The following is a 17303-nucleotide window of genomic DNA, read 5'->3' as shown; positions in this document are numbered from 1 at the left end:
CAGCTCATTTGCATTCCTTTTCCTTGATGCATGCCCGTTCCTTACCGATTCGCTAAGGGAATCGGTAAGGGAAGGGCTTTAACGATTTTTTAGTGCATCTTGCCATCAGTCTCCCAGGAATAGCGCACAGCCCTCACATAAACAGCAGCAGCAGCCCACACATAAACAGAGAGCACAGTGACAAACTGGTACTGGACAGAAGAACAATAATAAACAGAAGACAAGCAGGTAGGGATGTAGAATAAATGGAAGGTGTGGGGATTTGTGGACAGTGAGGGTTTGATGGGGGAAGGAGGCAAGATAACCAGGAAGGGATGTCGGTGGCTGGAGGGCTAGCAGGTGTGAGCAAGGACTTGAGGAGGTGAGACACAGAGGAGGCAAGGCAGGAAATGTAAAGGTCAAAAGGTTCAAACGGGCAAACACACAAAGGTAACAACAGCAACTCAGCAACTCTCACTATTTCTCATAAACGACCACTTCCACCTCTCCACTCTCCAACTCAGCAAAATCACAAATGAGTCTAAAGACAGGTTTAGCCTTACCCTAGATGCTTCTTTTAAAGCAGGTCTAATTCCTGGCATTTTTCTTTCTGCCCCTAGGAAGTCATTTTGCTATTCATTATCGAGAATAAACGTTCATCACGTACACCACCTATGTCTCACGCCCATGAAGCACCTCATCTGGGAATGTCTTCTTTTCGGCATTTAGCGGACTTGGGGAGGACTTGGACATTTTTTTGCTTGTTTGATTATGTGCTTTAGACGTTTTTCGGCAAAACAATACGTATATCTGCCTGTTATGCCATTTTTTGGAAATTTCTCTGTTTCAAAAATAAACCCTTAATAATCGCTTGAAACTGAATAGTGATAAGACAAAGTTTATTTTAATTGATACCATGGAGACCATTGGTCAGAAGACTTCCTTTGTTATAAACAATATGAAGTATAAATTAAAGAACCTTCATTGAAAATTCTGGGCATTGTCCTGGATCAGAACTTAACAATGGAAACCCAAGTGAGCAGCCTTGTTAGAAGTTGCCAGTGGTGTTCCTAGGGGGGCTGACACCCGGGGCGGATCGCCGATATGCCCCGCCCCCCCGGAACAGCGTGATGCCCCCCCCCAGCGAAAGAACCCCCCCCCCCGGGTGCACACCGCTGGGGGGGGGGTGCCGCGCACCTGCCAGCTCTTTGTTTTCATGGTCCCTCTGCCCCGGAACTGGAAGTAACCTGTTCCGGGGCAGAGGGAGCATGAAAACGAAGAGCCGACAGGCGCGCGGCACCCCCCCCCCCCCCCCAGCGGCGTGCACCTGGGGCGGACCGCCCCCTCCTTGGTATGCCACTGGAAGTTGCTTCTGGATTATATGTAATCTTAGAAGAATTTGAAAGTTCTTTCATCAGGACAAGTTTAGAATGGTTGTGCAAGCATTATTGCTGTCCAAGTTGGAGTACTGCAATGTTATTTATTTCAGCTGCTCTAAACAATTATTAAGAAAGTTACAGACCACATAGAATACTGCTATTCTGTTGATTTGTTCATTACACAAATTTGAAAGGGTTACACTATGATACATTCAGTTGCATTTGGTTACCTGTAAAAGCTAGAATTTATTTTAAATTATATACTGCTTGATATATTTAAAATAATCCAAGGAATTGCCCAACCCTACATGTTTAATTTAATTAAGGGCCTCTTTTATCAACTTTGAATGGGCTCCGTCAGCATTGCTGCTTGGGAACTGCTAGCTCGGCATGGTAAAACAGGCCCTTAATTTCTATGTTCAAGATATGGGACTCGGAATCTATTAAAACTGGCATTCCTAACATGTAAGAGTGTAAAATCTACCAGAGCTTTTTCTATACAATTTATTGAATTTGGTGGATTGTTAGTTTTAATATACTTTGGATATTCTGCATTTTTTTGGGAAGATTATGTTAATGGATAATGAAGATTGACTAGAATTGTATTATTGTGTACTATGTATTTTGTATTTCCTGGACGATTGTTTCCGGCTTCTTTTTACCATGTTATCTGCCTCGAACTGGAATTGGTGCAGGCAAAATATAAAAATTGAGTAATGTAATATAAAAGACAAACATTTTCTCGATGATTTTCCAAACTGTTTTAGAACTTCATTTTCTAATACTTATTCCAAAAAGGTCATTTTGACATAGGGCGATAAGCAGCTATATCCCTATTTTCCTCTGCCACTCTTCTTTACAATAGGGCTAATGATTTTCTTGTCTAGACTTTGAAGGACAAGGCCTTCCTGCAACAATGCATTCATTAGAGTAGAGATAACTATACAAATAACTAGGGATCCCTTTTACTAAGCTGCGGCAAAATCTAGTCTTAGTGCGTGCTAACAAGAGACTTCCCCGCACACTAAGCCTAGCTTTACCATGGCAGTATATTAGGGGTATTTGATATATTTATTTATTTGCAGATCCTATGCCAATGTTTCAATTAGCACATGAGAGCACTTACCACCTCCTATTTAGGAGGTGCAGGGGGGAAGCACTACGTGCTCCCAAGTTAAGCTCGTGCTATTCAGTTAGTGCATGCTAATGTGCATGTACTAGTTGGATAATGCTTCCATGCCCATTCCCCACCCGTGCCATGCACCCTCCCAAAAAGAAATAAAATTTAAAAAGCACACGATTACCGCATGTTAAAAAAGGCAAACTACCACATTAGTGTTTAACGAGGTTTAGTAAAAGGGCCCCTAGAGTAGAGATAACGACAGTAAAGATAACTATATGTATTGCTAGAGCTATCTCTGTCACTAGTTGCTTGATCATCCTAGCTGGAATGCAATCCCTATTACAGTACTAGAATAAGGCCACATGGAGTGCAGCAGGTTTGCTAATCAACTGTAGTGCAATTAGACGAAATGAGGACCATACCAAGACCTACATTTGCTACTGTCTCTTTACTGTAATGTTCAAACTCCAAAATGATCTCAGGCATAGCACCCAGCACCACAATCATAGAAAAGGAAAGGAGAAGTGGAGCCAACAAGAGCAGGGTTCAAATTCCACTGACACTCCTTGGGGTCTTAGGCAAGTCACTTAACCCTGAATATAACTCACCTGGAGCTACTACTGAAAAAGGTGTGAGCAAAATCCAAATAATAAATAAACTCCCCACTGCTTCAGATACCAACATAGATTTTAAGCCCTCTGGGGACAGGGAAAATCCTACCATACCTGAATGTAACTTGGCTTGAACTACCACTGAAAAATTGTGACTTAAATACATTTTATATAAATAATATGAATCTTGCTCTCAGAATGAGTTATACAGCCATTGCCAGTGAACAATCTTTTACCTAGCAACTGCCCTATTAGTTCATCTACTTTCTAGGGGTGGTTTCCACCTGATTAATTTTGCAATTATATATGCTTTTTGTCCAAATAGAGCTGCTGGCATTATAATCTATTTTGAGCTCTACATTTCTCTCTATCTTCAGGCATATGCTGCCTGATTTATATTCTGCCTTTTGGGTGCCTTAGCAAGACATATTAATTCTATGCTTTGCAGCTGAATATAATCTATAATCTATGTTGATATTCAGCGTGACATAACTGGAGTAGAAAGGCTCCTACCTGGTTAATTCATGCTTACTAAGTCTAACCCAGGATAGTGCCATTGAAAATCTGGGAAGACCATCTTGGTACAACCCAAGGAGTGCAGGGACTGTTTAGAGGTAGAGTCTAGGCTGTCCTAAATTAACCGGGCAACTATCTGAGTACCACCACCGAATACCTGCAGTACCTGGGTAGCACCCAGCAGCTACCTAGTACTCAGACATTCCACACCGATATCCAAATATGGCCTGGCGTTGAACATCTGGGTACAGAAAAGCCTGCAATGGCCAGTATTTAAAAAAAACACTGACTGCAGCCGGTTCAGTATTGACCCATACACATATAAGAGGAGTCACACTCAGAATGTCCCCTAAATGACCCCTTTTATTATGCTTCCAGATGTTTAATTCATTGTCCATCCAACATTACACATATCTTTGTTTGTTTATGTTTATCAATTTTTGATATATTGCTTCTTTTGAAGATCAAATCGAGGCGGTTTGCATATAACTATACAGGTCTTGCACTGCCCCTGATGGGCTCATAATCTAAGTTTAATTTTATAAGAGGCCACCTAGTTAAAAGGCTAAGGTGCCTATCAGGAGAATTTTCGAAAGAGAAGGGCGCCTATCTTCTGACACAAAACGGGAGATGGGCGTCCTCTCAGGGTCACCCAAATTGGCATAATCGAAATCCAATTTTGGGCGCCCTCAACTGCTTTCCGTCGCGGGGACAACCAAAGTTCACGGGGGGGGGGGGGGTGTCAGCACCGTACCGAAGGAGGGACTGGGGCATGATTAAGAGATGGGCGTCCTCGGCCGATAATGGAAAAAAGAAGGGCATCCCTGACGAGCATTTGGCTGACTTTACTTGGTCCATTTTCTTTTCACGACCAAGCCACGAAAAGGTGCCCGAACTGACCAGATGACCACCAGAGGGAATCAAGGATGACCTCCCCTTACTCATCCAGTGATCACCAACCCCCTCCCACAAAAAAAAAAATTTAAACATTTTTTGCCAGCTTCTATGCCAGCCTCAAATGTCATACCCAGCTCCATCACAGCAGTATGCAGGTCCCTGGAGCAGTTTTTAGTGAGTGCAGTGCACTTCAGGTAGGCGGACCCAGGCCCATCCCTCCCCCCACCTGTTACAGTGGGGGAAATAAGTATTTGATCCCTTGCTGATTTTGTAAGTTTGCCCACTGACAAAGACATGAGCAGCCCATAATTGAAGGGTAGGTTATTGGTAACAGTGAGAGATAGCACATCACAAATTAAATCCGGAAAATCACATTGTGGAAAGTATATGAATTTATTTGCATTCTGCAGAGGGAAATAAGTATTTGATCCCCCACCAACCAGTAAGAGATCTGGCCCCTACAGACCAGGTAGATGCTCCAAATCAACTCGTTACCTGCATGACAGACAGCTGTCGGCAATGGTCACCTGTATGAAAGACACCTGTCCACAGACTCAGTGAATCAGTCAGACTCTAACCTCTACAAAATGGCCAAGAGCAAGGAGCTGTCTAAGGATGTCAGGGACAAGATCATACACCTGCACAAGGCTGGGATGGGCTACAAAACCATCAGTAAGACGCTGGGCGAGAAGGAGACAACTGTTGGTGCCATAGTAAGAAAATGGAAGAAGTACAAAATGACTGTCAATCGACAAAGATCTGGGGCTCCACGCAAAATCTCACCTCGTGGGGTATCCTTGATCATGAGGAAGGTTAGAAATCAGCCTACAACTACAAGGGGGGAACTTGTCAATGATCTCAAGGCAGCTGGGACCACTGTCACCACGAAAACCATTGGTAACACATTACGACATAACGGATTGCAATCCTGCAGTGCCCGCAAGGTCCCCCTGCTCCGGAAGGCACATGTGACGGCCCGTCTGAAGTTTGCCAGTGAACACCTGGATGATGCCGAGAGTGATTGGGAGAAGGTGCTGTGGTCAGATGAGACAAAAATTGAGCTCTTTGGCATGAACTCAACTCGCCGTGTTTGGAGGAAGAGAAATGCTGCCTATGACCCAAAGAACACCGTCCCCACTGTCAAGCATGGAGGTGGAAATGTTATGTTTTGGGGGTGTTTCTCTGCTAAGGGCACAGGACTACTTCACCGCATCAATGGGAGAATGGATGGGGCCATGTACCGTACAATTCTGAGTGACAACCTCCTTCCCTCCGCCAGGGCCTTAAAAATGGGTCGTGGCTGGGTCTTCCAGCACGACAATGACCCAAAACATACAGCCAAGGCAACAAAGGAGTGGCTCAGGAAGAAGCACATTAGGGTCATGGAGTGGCCTAGCCAGTCACCAGACCTTAATCCCATTGAAAACTTATGGAGGGAGCTGAAGCTGCGAGTTGCCAAGCGACAGCCCAGAACTCTTAATGATTTAGAGATGATCTGCAAAGAGGAGTGGACCAAAATTCCTCCTGACATGTGTGCAAACCTCATCATCAACTACAGAAGACGTCTGACCGCTGTGCTTGCCAACAAGGGTTTTGCCACCAAGTATTAGGTCTTGTTTGCCAGAGGGATTAAATACTTATTTTCCTCTGCAGAATGCAAATAAATTCATATACTTTCCACAATGTGATTTTCCGGATTTAATTTGTGATGTGCTATCTCTCACTGTTACCAATAACCTACCCTTCAATTATGGGCTGCTCATGTCTTTGTCAGTGGGCAAACTTACAAAATCAGCAAGGGATCAAATACTTATTTCCCCCACTGTACACGTGGTGCTAAATGTGAGCCCTTCAAAACCTACCCAAAACCCACTGTACCCACATGTAGGTGCCCCCTTCACCCCTTAGGGCTATGGTAGTGGTGTACAGTTGTGGGGAGTGGGTTTGGGGGGGTTTGGGGGGCTCAGCTCCAAAGGTAAGGGAGCTATGCACCTGGGAGCAATTTGTGAAGTCCACTGTTGTGCCCCCTAGGGTGCCCAGTTGGTGTCCTGGCATGTGAGAGGGACCAGTGCACTATGAATACTGGCTCCTCCCACGACCAAATGCCTTGGATTTGGTTGTTTCTGAGATAGGCGTCCTCGGTTTCCATTACAGCCGAAAGCCGGGGACGACCATCTCTAAAGTTGACCTAAGTGTAGAGATTTGGGCGTCCTCGACCATTTTATCAAAACGAAAGATGGACGCCCTTCTTGTTTCGATAATACGAGTGTCCCCGCCCCTTCGCCAGGATGTCCTTAGAGATAGACGCCCTTAGAGATGGGCGTCCCCGTTCGAAAATGTCACTCCACGTGAAGCCTATTCATAAAGACAAGTAGGTACTAGAAGTGGCATACACAGACATTTACACCAGCCCTCGAGCTAGTGCAAATGTCCATACTAATATTTGTCATGTACATGTGTAGATTATCCAACAGAGCGGGTCCCAAAAAACAAGGCAATCAATCCGCAAACTCCAAGATGGAAAAGATAAAAGCATATCAATAAAATATATGAACTTTTATTCATGCAAAAAGCATTGCTTTTTGCATGAATAAAAGTTCATATATTTTATTGATATGCTTTTATCTTTTCCATGTGTAAATCATGGCATTTTATAATCAACACACATACCTGCATGCTCCACTCGTGCTCTGCCCAAATTCCACACCTGTGCATGTCCACTTTCTTCAAATTACAAGCCATTAATTAAAATCATCTACATGCTTATGTGACCACTTCTGCACGTAAATGACCAATACCCCAAGTGGGCATGTGTTTTACTGCTTAAAGTATGCCCCCCTTATAAAATTATCCTCCACCTGCTGGCTAATTTTCAAAAAAAGCACTTATACTTTCTGCATTGCATCAAGCATACAAGTGCTTTTGAATATTGCGCCTTAGGGACCCAATATTCAGCCTGCAACAATAAGCAGCTTGTTCAATGTCGGTGCATGCACACAAGGCCGTGCCTAGGGTCTCTGGCGCCCCCCTGCAGACTATCAGTTGGTGCCCCCCCCCCCCCGTGAAAATGATCAGGCCCCCCCCCCCCCCCCCCGGTGAAAATGATCGCTCACCACTTGCTACACTGACAGGAATTGTCAGCAATATTCTTAGAAACAAATTGCTATACATTGCAAAATAAGATAGCAGATGTAAATTCTCAAAGTGGACATATTCCAAACGCTAAAATGAAAATAAAATGATTTTTTTCTACCTTTGTTGTCTGGTGACTTTCTTTTTCCGATCATGCTGGCCCAGTATCTGAGTCTGCTGCTATCTGTCCTCTTAACTCCATTTCCAGGGCTTCCTTTCCATTTATTTCTTTACTTTCCTCCTTTCTTCTTCATTTCTTGCTCTATATCAATTTCCAGCAATTTCTTCTCTCTCCCTGGGTCCTGTCCTCCCATCCACGTCCATCCTTGTCCCTCTCTGTCCTTCCCTCCTCCATCCATAGCCAGCAATCCTCTCTCCCCTCCCCTCCATTTCCAGCAATTTGTCCTCTCCCTGGGCCCCCATGTCCATCCTTGTCCCTCTCTGCCCTTCCCTCCTCCATCCATAGCCAGCAATCCTCCTCTCTCCCCTCCCCTCCCCTCCATTTCCAGCAAATTGTCCTCTCCCTGGGCCCCCATGTCCATCCTTGTCCCTCTCTGTCCTTCCCTGCTGCATCCATAGCTAGCAATCCTCCTCTCTCCCCTCCCCTTCCAGCAATTTGTCCTCTCCCTGGACCCTGCTGCTGCCCTCCCATCCATGCCTCTCTGCCCTCCCATCCATGCCCTCCCATCCATGCCTGTCTCTCTGCCCTCCCATCCATGCCTCTCTGCTCTTTCCTCTGCGCCCTGGGGCCTTTAAATCTTTTACTTCCGGTTGCAGCAGCGTCAGTGAAAGCGGAGCGCTGCCGACGTCTCCCTTCCCTTCGCGCTCTTCGTTCCCTCAGTGTCCGCCTTCTTCTGACGTCAGAAGAAGGCGGGACACTGAGGGAACCAATGAGTGCAAGGGAAGGGAGACGTCGGCAGCGCTTTCACTGATGCTGCTGGGACCAGGTAAAAGATTTAAAGGCCTCGGCGGCGTGAGGCGAGGGTAAGCACTGCGGCGGCGCCCTCCAGAGGTGGGCGCCCCCCTGCGGCGCTTACCCTGCTTACCGCATCGGCACGGCCCTGCATGCACAGCTTCTGACAAATCTGGGTATGTGTGGCAACTCATAAGTTAACCAGGCACCAGCTGATATTCAGACCCAGTTAACTTGGGAGATAAAGTTAAGGCAGCCTTTTTGCTGACTATCACTGCTAACCGGCTAAGTTACAACTCTGCCTAAATGCCACCTCCAAACTGCCCCTAACCTAACTAGTTAGGGAATGGCGAGTTAGCTAAGATGTTCAGGGGCACTACCCAGTCAAGTGCTGCTGAATATCAGCAGCTTGCCAGCTCAGCAGGATTTAACCAAGCAGAAGCCTCTCCTGCCCAATTAAACCCCTTTGAATATTGACCCCCTAGATGTTTAACCAGCTCTAATTGTTAATTCTTCTGTCTTCTCTTACCAGCTCCAGCCTCCAACATTAATACCTTTAACCAACAAGACACTATCATGCATACATAATTAATGGTCAATAAACATTAGGACTGCCTGTCCATTCTACAGTGATTTTCTTTTAAATGGCTACTTGCTAGATGTTTTTGTGCTCTGTGCATTTATCTTTTTGTGCTCTGTGCATTTATCTTGTTGGTCCATTTTTGGAAAAAAAAAAAACATCCAAGTGAAAAATGCACAAAATTAAGCCACTGGGATGTAGGAGGAGCCAGAATTCTTAGTAGATTGGACACACAGACATCCCAGCAGAGAAGGGGCCCCTAGGGGGCATATAATGGACTCCACATAAAAGCTCCCAGGTACACATCACACCACCATTACTCCCTACTATACCCAACTGTACACCACCACAACAGCCCTTATAGCTGCAGGTGTCACCTATATGTGGGTACAGTAGGTTTTTGATGAGTTTTGGAGGGCTCACACTTTCCACCACAAGTGTAACAGTGAGTGAGAGTGGATTATAGGCCTGGGTCCCCTTCTCTACAGTGCACTGTACCGACCACTAGGCTACTCCAGGGACTTGCTTGCTACTCCAATAGGACTGGCTATAACATCTGAGGCTATCATGGAGGCTGGTGTGTACTGTTTTCTTTCACATCTTTGGGGGGTAGGGGGGTCAGTAACCATTGAGGGAGAATGGGAGAGTTATTCCTTTGTTCCTCCAGTGGTCATCTGGTCACTTAGGGCACTTTTTTGTGGCTTAGTCATTATAAAACAGGTCTAGCAGAGGACATCCAAGTGTTAGAAATGTTAATCCCGCCCCCAACATACCTCTGAAATGCCTCATTGTGATTTGGATGCACTGCAGATGTACTGCATAGATAAATATCTGCAAAGTAGGTTTCAAAAATAATGACTTGAATGTTTTGGCAAGCAAAACATCCAAATCTGTTTTATTCCACTTTTTAAATGTTTTTCTCTTTCAGAAATGAGCCCCATAGAATCGAACCCTAAGAGTGTTAGTAAATGACCATCACATGTAGTATACAATCTTAAAATTAATCAACTCCTACAGTTGTGTGAAATTTCCTCAGAAGAAACCACAAAAATTACAATTTCCCAATGTCAATTTTCAAATCAAATTCCATTTTGATATTCTTGGCCTCTTTACTTAATAAGTATACTTCATTAACAATAACGCTTGGTAACAAGACAGGTTATCTGTGTCAGCACATTCCAGAGCAATTTGATGTGACTTTTAAGAAAACAGACACCCCGAATTTTGCATTAAGCGTTAGAAAGCAGTGATTCCAGAATTTGCAAGATGAAAAAGAAATAAACATAGAGAAACCATTCTACTCTTTCTGGTTTTTTTTTTCCAAAACATAGCTTTCTGACACAGCAATTCCTCCTTCATTCACAGAATATTCATACATTTTTATTTTAATTATGTAACAGTATATTTGAAATCATTTACTTCAGCTTATGCTGCATGCATTCATTGACGAGGATAATGACGATTATATATAGTAAATATTCAAATTCCATGTACTTTTGAGATTTTCTTTGCTTTACCAAGATTGTTTGCTCAGGCTCCAGGTGTTCTGTCATTATGATGTGAAAAAGACAGCCATGGGAAATTACCAGTATTTGCAATCAGTGATGAGCAGGGAATACAGAAGAATACAATTTCTCCAACTTCCATATCAAAGGTTTGGTGAAATGCTATTCAATGTGCCTACTGACTAAAGTTTTCCCCCCATATTAGTATCTATGGGAGAAATGCTTGGTAGATAGGGCTCTAAATAGATTGTCTAATTTGTAATCCCACCCTCTGACCTATACCTACTCAGCCCATTGCTTGTTTTCCATATGTAGACTCTGTGCATGCCATTTCTGCTAGAATTTTATAAAAACATGCAGGTATGTACTTGTCTTTATAAAATACATTTCACATAGGCATTTTAAACAGCCGTTTAACTAAGGATGAAGAGCTAATTTCTTGCATCTCTACTTGATTAACATAGTCTGTGTTCTCATTTAAATCCTACCTACAGACTCCTCCTTTGAGTCTTTTATTGAGGTTCTGAAACCCAGTTCTCTCTATAATGATAGAGTTATGGATTTTATTTTCCATTTTTCTTGGATAAGACAAACAGTCTCTTATGTGTCTGCTTATATCTCAGGTCTTATGTGCTGCCTGTGAGTGGAGGAGTGGCCTAGTGGTGAGAGTACTGGTCTTGTAATCCAGAGGTAGCCAATTCAAATCCCACTGCTGCTCCTTTTGATCTTGGGCAAGTCACCTAAGCCTCCATTGCCTCAGGTTCAAACTTAGATTGTGAGCCCTCCTGGGACAGAGAAATATCCAGAGTACCTGAATATCACTCACCTTGAGCTACTACTAAAAAAGGTGTGAGCAAAATCTAAATAAATATATCTCAGGTCTAGTAACAGTGCCAATATGCTAGAGAAGGTGTTTAGTGTATCAAAGAATGACAAAAATTTAGAAAAAAGGGCAAGCTAAAGGCATACAATATGAAAGGCAAAGCACTGATCTTTCATTTTTATTTACATTCATCTTCAAATTTATTTGTCATTACTTTGAAGGTTGCTTTTTAGCAGGTTTTCTAAGGCAACGTTTTGAAGGTCACCTATAGTGAAGTGAATTGTAGGCACATGAAATTGGAAAGTAGCATTTACAACAAACATTTTACATTTTCTTTTCATTAAATGGGCCAGTGCATGTGATTCATTGAGGGTTTGGGAGGTTGAGTCACCATTTTAAAGCAGAAACCCAGAAACTCAAGAGTGAGGAGGCAACACACCTTTCCAGGAGCAGCAGTGAAAGCAGTCTGCAAAATAGGTGGAAGTTTTCTGCCCATTTCCAATGTCTCTGAAGACAAAGGTAGAATTTACAAGAGAGGTATGTTGGATTGTACAATAACTGTCATTCCCAATGGTTAGGTTCTATTTTTAAAATTATGACAAATCTGTTATTCTAAGGGGTGTTATTAAGGTGCAGTAGAGCTCTAACCTGTGTTATTTGCCCCTTAAGTATGTTAAAGGGCAATAATTCATGTTATATTACCATAATGCATATTAATATGAGGTACCTTGGGTTACATGTAATGAGATGCAAAGCATGCAAAACAGCTCATTATTATATAAAAACACCACAAGCCGCATTATTCCTGGAAAAATTCCACCAATAAAGCATTGGTGGTATTTTTCCATGCCAGGAGCATCAAGCCACAAACCTACGGCCCGATGCTCCTGGCACTTCTTAAAATGTGATGTCCTGAAATGCTCTTCCCCCTCCCCCAATGGTCCCCTCAATCACATACCCCCCCCCTTCAAATCCTCTCCATCAAGATCCTCCTCCCAAAGCCTTCCCCAAGTCAAGAATCCGCTCCCAAGGCCCCACCAATTAGCAAAACGCCCCCTCCCCCAACCCTCTAAAAGGCCTTCCCTGAACCTACTGGCATAATCCCTAGTGTCTAGTGGGCTTGGTGCAAAAATGATCCTCAATCACTCCTGCACCTTGCTTGCTTTGGGCTCAAAGTGGCACCAATGACTCCTAGTGGTAGTCTTGTGGTACTACCTCTAGAGATCAAGCTGCCATAGAAGGACCACAAGACTACCCTTAGGGAGTCACGGGCATCATTTTGAACCAAGCAACAGCAAGGGGAAGAAGCAACTGGGGATCACTCCTGTCCTGACACCACTAAATACCATGGATCATGCTTGGGAGTTCCAGGGGGCCTGGGGAGGGTGGGAGGCCTTTTGCTGATTGGGGGTAGGGCCTTAGGAGTGGGGTTGTGACTTGGAGGCACTTTGGTTTGGGAGTCGACTTGGGAGGAGGGTATATGATTAAGGGCATCACTGAGGGGAAGAGGGATGGGGCAGCTCAGGACATCGCACACCGGCCCCTTAAAGAAGCACCTGGGAGTATCAGGTCATGACTCAATGCTCCAGGCACTATGAATAATACAGTTGTGACTTTCACCACCTCTTTATAGGTACCTTCTTAAGTAGACAAATTGTAGTGAATCTACTCATGAGCAGAGCATGCCCAAACAGGAGTTTGGACGTCCAAGCAGTAACTGAAATTTAAGTAGCCTTTGAATTATATCACAGTTTTTGAACTCAAGAACAGCAGAAAGTTTACTTGTTGTCAGCTCTTAAATGGTATTAATTCGATGCTACTGACAAGAATGAAGCAAGGTGTCGAGATGCAACATCTTCCATCTTAAGTAGAGGAGTGTGGTAGCCGTGTTAGTCCACTCTTAAGGTTATCAATAGAAATTAAACAAAATAAAACATGGAAAAGAAAATAAGATGATACCTTCCATCACAGACTGAAAAGGAACAGAAGGGCACACTTCCCTGTAATTTATCCAGTTGCAAACTATGCCAAAATATTTCACAGGACCCCAAAGTCATCCACAAAGGAAAGATATTCAACATAAAGGGTTCTTTCACTTGCTCATCTTCCAATGTGGTATATATCATTCAGTGTAAAAAATGTAACGAAGGATGCTATATTGGAGAAACAGGCCAGATGCTTAAGACAAGATTCAATTTACATAGACATCATATGAATAATACTGGTGCCAGCAGGGTTCCCACGCCTGTTGGTCAACATTTTACAGGACCAGGACACTGTACCAGTGACTTCACAGTGAGAATCCTGAAAGGTAACTTTAAAACCATACAAGAACGTAAGACCTTTGAAGTCAGAATGATTGAATATTTTAACACCCAACAGAAAGGACTTAACAAGGATCTGGGGTTCCTAGCCCATTATAAACCATAAAGCTGTATGTCTCTGTTGATCACCCCACCCCTCACCTATCCACACCCATCCTGTTAGAATATCAATGATATGCTTTGATGTCCCCATGCATACTTCCTACCCACCCCCCTCCTCCCACCCTGTCAGACTGTCATAGTAATGCTTGAATGTTTTCACTTATATACACTGTCAGCTAGCACATTTGCTTAGTTCCGATCTGACGAAGAAGGGCAACCTTCGAAAGCTAATCAAGAAATGTATTAAGTTATGTCCAATAAAAAAGGTATCATCTTATTTTCTTTTCCATGTTTTATTTTGTTTGATTTCTATAGATGCAACATAAATGCATCTGTGCATTCGTTCAAAATATACTTGGTGTTGAAAAAAAAATCAAGAGTTTGAACATATGTGACCCCAATTGATGCTTAGATCTGAAATGCAAAAACAAAAGTCTGGTTGTACCAAAAACAATGATTTTGCAGTGATTTCTGAAATAGCAACCTCAGTTTGAGCACAGTCCCTTCCAAAAGCCTTGCAAAATAACTGGTGCAAGCAGTTGACTACCACTACTTAACAGTTCTGATTTTCAGAGACACAAACCCCCTAATTCTATAACACTGCACATATCCAAAGTATCACCTAGCATGCAAAGTTATGTGTGCAATTTACAGAAGAGTCTGTAACATGCATAACCTAATCCAAAAGCTAATGAGCTGTTAATTGGTATTAGTGACCAATTATTAGCTATAATTGGTGTTCATTGGTGCTAACTGGTAGTAATTAGCAGTTACAGGCATAACTGTCCCTAATCAGTATTTTATAAATTGCACGCATAAATTCAAGAGCACACAATGGTAAGGGGAGCATAGACCTGGAAGAGGCATGGGCGGATTAAGGGCATGTCTGGCAGTTGCAAGTGCAAGTTATAGAATACCTGCATTTATGCACCTAACTAGGCACAATAATTTACACCAGCCATTTGGCTAGGATAAGAGCTAGTGCCTAAAGTTAGGCATATAGATGTGGACTTATGCACAATTCCAGCAGATATTCAGCACTATTGAACTGGCCAAGAATGGCTCCTGACTGGTTAAATGGCACTTAGCCAGCTAAGCATGGGATAGCTGGTTATCTCTGCTGAATATTAGCACTTAGCCCATAGCGGCTAACCGGTTATATCATGTGATGCAACCAGCTAGCTGCAAATATTCAGCGCTTCGACAGCTAAGTTTAGTGGCCAAAGTAGACTGCCTAAAATACAGGTCTATCTTTGCCTGCTTTAAACTTGACCGGCCAGCGCTGACTATTCACTTAGGAGCCCTTTCACAAAGCAGCAGTAGGGCTACCACGCATGTCGTGCACACCAAATCAACACTACCACCCGGTTAGCATGCCAACCCAGCAGTAATTTCAAAGTTGGCGCACACTGTTTCTCCCGCAGTAGAAAATTTTTTTCTATTTTCTACCATGGGGGTCGTTCCCAGTGGAAAATCGGCAGTGCAGTCACATTGACCGTGTATGTAGCGCAAAAGCCCTTACCGCTAGGTCAATGGGTGGTGGTAAGGGCTCAGGCAGTAAATAGTCTTGCACTACCTTTAATTCTAGTGCCGCGGTAAAAATAAATAGCCCGTCACACACCAAAAACATGCGCCCACACTACTGCAGGCCAGTTTTTACCGTGGCTTAGCTGGTTAAGTTTGAGCCACCCAAAAAAAAAACCTGTATATTCAATGCCGGTCACCAGAAATGGCCTGGAGTTGAATATTCGGGCTCATCGCCGATCGCCACATGTAGCCAGCCTGCCTCCCATGAGCTGGATATCGGCCAGAATTGTGTTTATAGAATACATGCTCAGGGCACAGCATCTCAGTGCCCCAACTTTAGGTGACCTTTTGAGAATTACCCCAAATGTCTTCAGAATTTCAGTACAATTTTATGTGCAAAATGTAAACCCAAACCTATTTTATTGTACCTTAAAATCAGATATCAGGCTCACCACTAAAGCACATTAGAAACAATGTATAATATTGTTCAGTTCAGGGGCAACAATCAAAGTAATTTTTGTGGTAAACTTACGTTTATTCATGTAAAATCAAACTGATTATTGCCCTCCCCCATACTCTAAAATTAACAGTATGTTTTCATATATACTGTGCACGTACTTTTACCAGTGGAAAACAAAAAATTAGTGGCGATAGGTCAAGGGTAGGGAATTTTTCAGAGAGATTGTAGAAATGTCTAAGCACACCCTCCGGTCCACACATAGCCCAGATAGGTGTCATTATTTATGTATTGGCATTTATGTTAAATTAATACCACAGAGATAGCACTGATTAGGTAGGTGGAGGTTTTGACTCATGACGAATCTGTATCATGATCTCTACAGAAAAATATGCCTGAGATTAATGACAGTCTGTAATTCACAAAGATATATAGTGAATACAGAGTTTCTAAAGTCTTTCCTCCTTAAGAGATTAACACTCAGTATTTTTCTTCTTGCCTATATGATTTTGCAGTATTCTTTAGGGGCAAGCATCAGCTTTTCGGCTTAAACAAATTTCTATGTGTAATTTATGGCATATGCTTTAATGCAGGTGCAGATTACTTGAGTATTTTGTACCCAGATTGTGCAAAACTCCATGGGGTGTTTCCCTTTCAAAGTGTGCTTACATACCCATAGGTACTTTGTAAACAGATAGACAAAATGTGCTGGAATGCTTACCAAGACTCTCATGAACCCCGGAATGTTCCTTGGAGCGTTTTCTCTTCCCTTTTTGCTCCAAGCATGGAAGGCCACCTATTTTTTCAAAACATAGCTTCTTATTGATGAAGAGGAAAAGAACAGCCAGCAGAACGATAAAGACGCCTACTGCAGACAGGAAACCAATAGCCTCTGGGGTAACTAGAGAAAGATTAGAAGAATAATATGTTATTGCAGTAGCCCCAATCAAAACCAGAATTTGATACAAACGATTTTTAATGTATGCATACTTATTTCATACTGCTGGGGAGGACCATTTTATGCTGCTTGCAAAGGTAAATAGTGATTTAAGCATGAAACTTTGCTCTCTGTAAATTACTCTTCCTTAATATGGTTAAAACTGCAAATTGGAAGAATTAAATTGAGCTTAGTTTAGTTTCAGTTTCACAGGCTTTTCTAAAGGAGAAGCCCATATTCAGCTAACAGCATATACAGTATAATCAAAATATACAAAAACAATAAATCAGAAACACTCAAGTCACTTCATTAGCTCCCTATCCATTTCCGAATACAGGTCACACTCCTTTTATCTTGCTGCACCATACACCTAGAATAGACTTCCTGTGTCAGTACGTCAAGCTCCGTCTCTGGTCTTCTTCAAATCTAGGCTAACAGCCCACTTTTTTGAGGCTGCTATTAACTCCTAACTCCTAACTCCTATTCACTTGTTCAGTA

General features: G+C 42.9%; 1 protein-coding gene across 1 annotated transcript in view; it reads right to left on the bottom strand.

The window, feature by feature from the left end:
• SYT16 (synaptotagmin 16) overlaps window positions 1-16673 on the bottom strand; it is a 240832-nt gene extending 224159 nt beyond the window's left edge. The window contains exon 1 of the mRNA XM_030213711.1: window positions 16590-16673. The gene's annotated coding sequence lies outside the window, so the exon portion shown is untranslated. The remainder of the gene's footprint in view (window positions 1-16589) is intronic.
• Between the last annotated feature and the right edge of the window lie 630 nt (window positions 16674-17303).

Source organism: Microcaecilia unicolor, chromosome 9, assembly GCF_901765095.1.
Source record: "Microcaecilia unicolor chromosome 9, aMicUni1.1, whole genome shotgun sequence".
Classification (NCBI taxonomy): Eukaryota; Metazoa; Chordata; class Amphibia; order Gymnophiona; family Siphonopidae; genus Microcaecilia; species Microcaecilia unicolor.
Note: the sequence above shows the minus strand (reverse complement) of the source record. Positions and strands in the feature narration are given on the sequence as shown.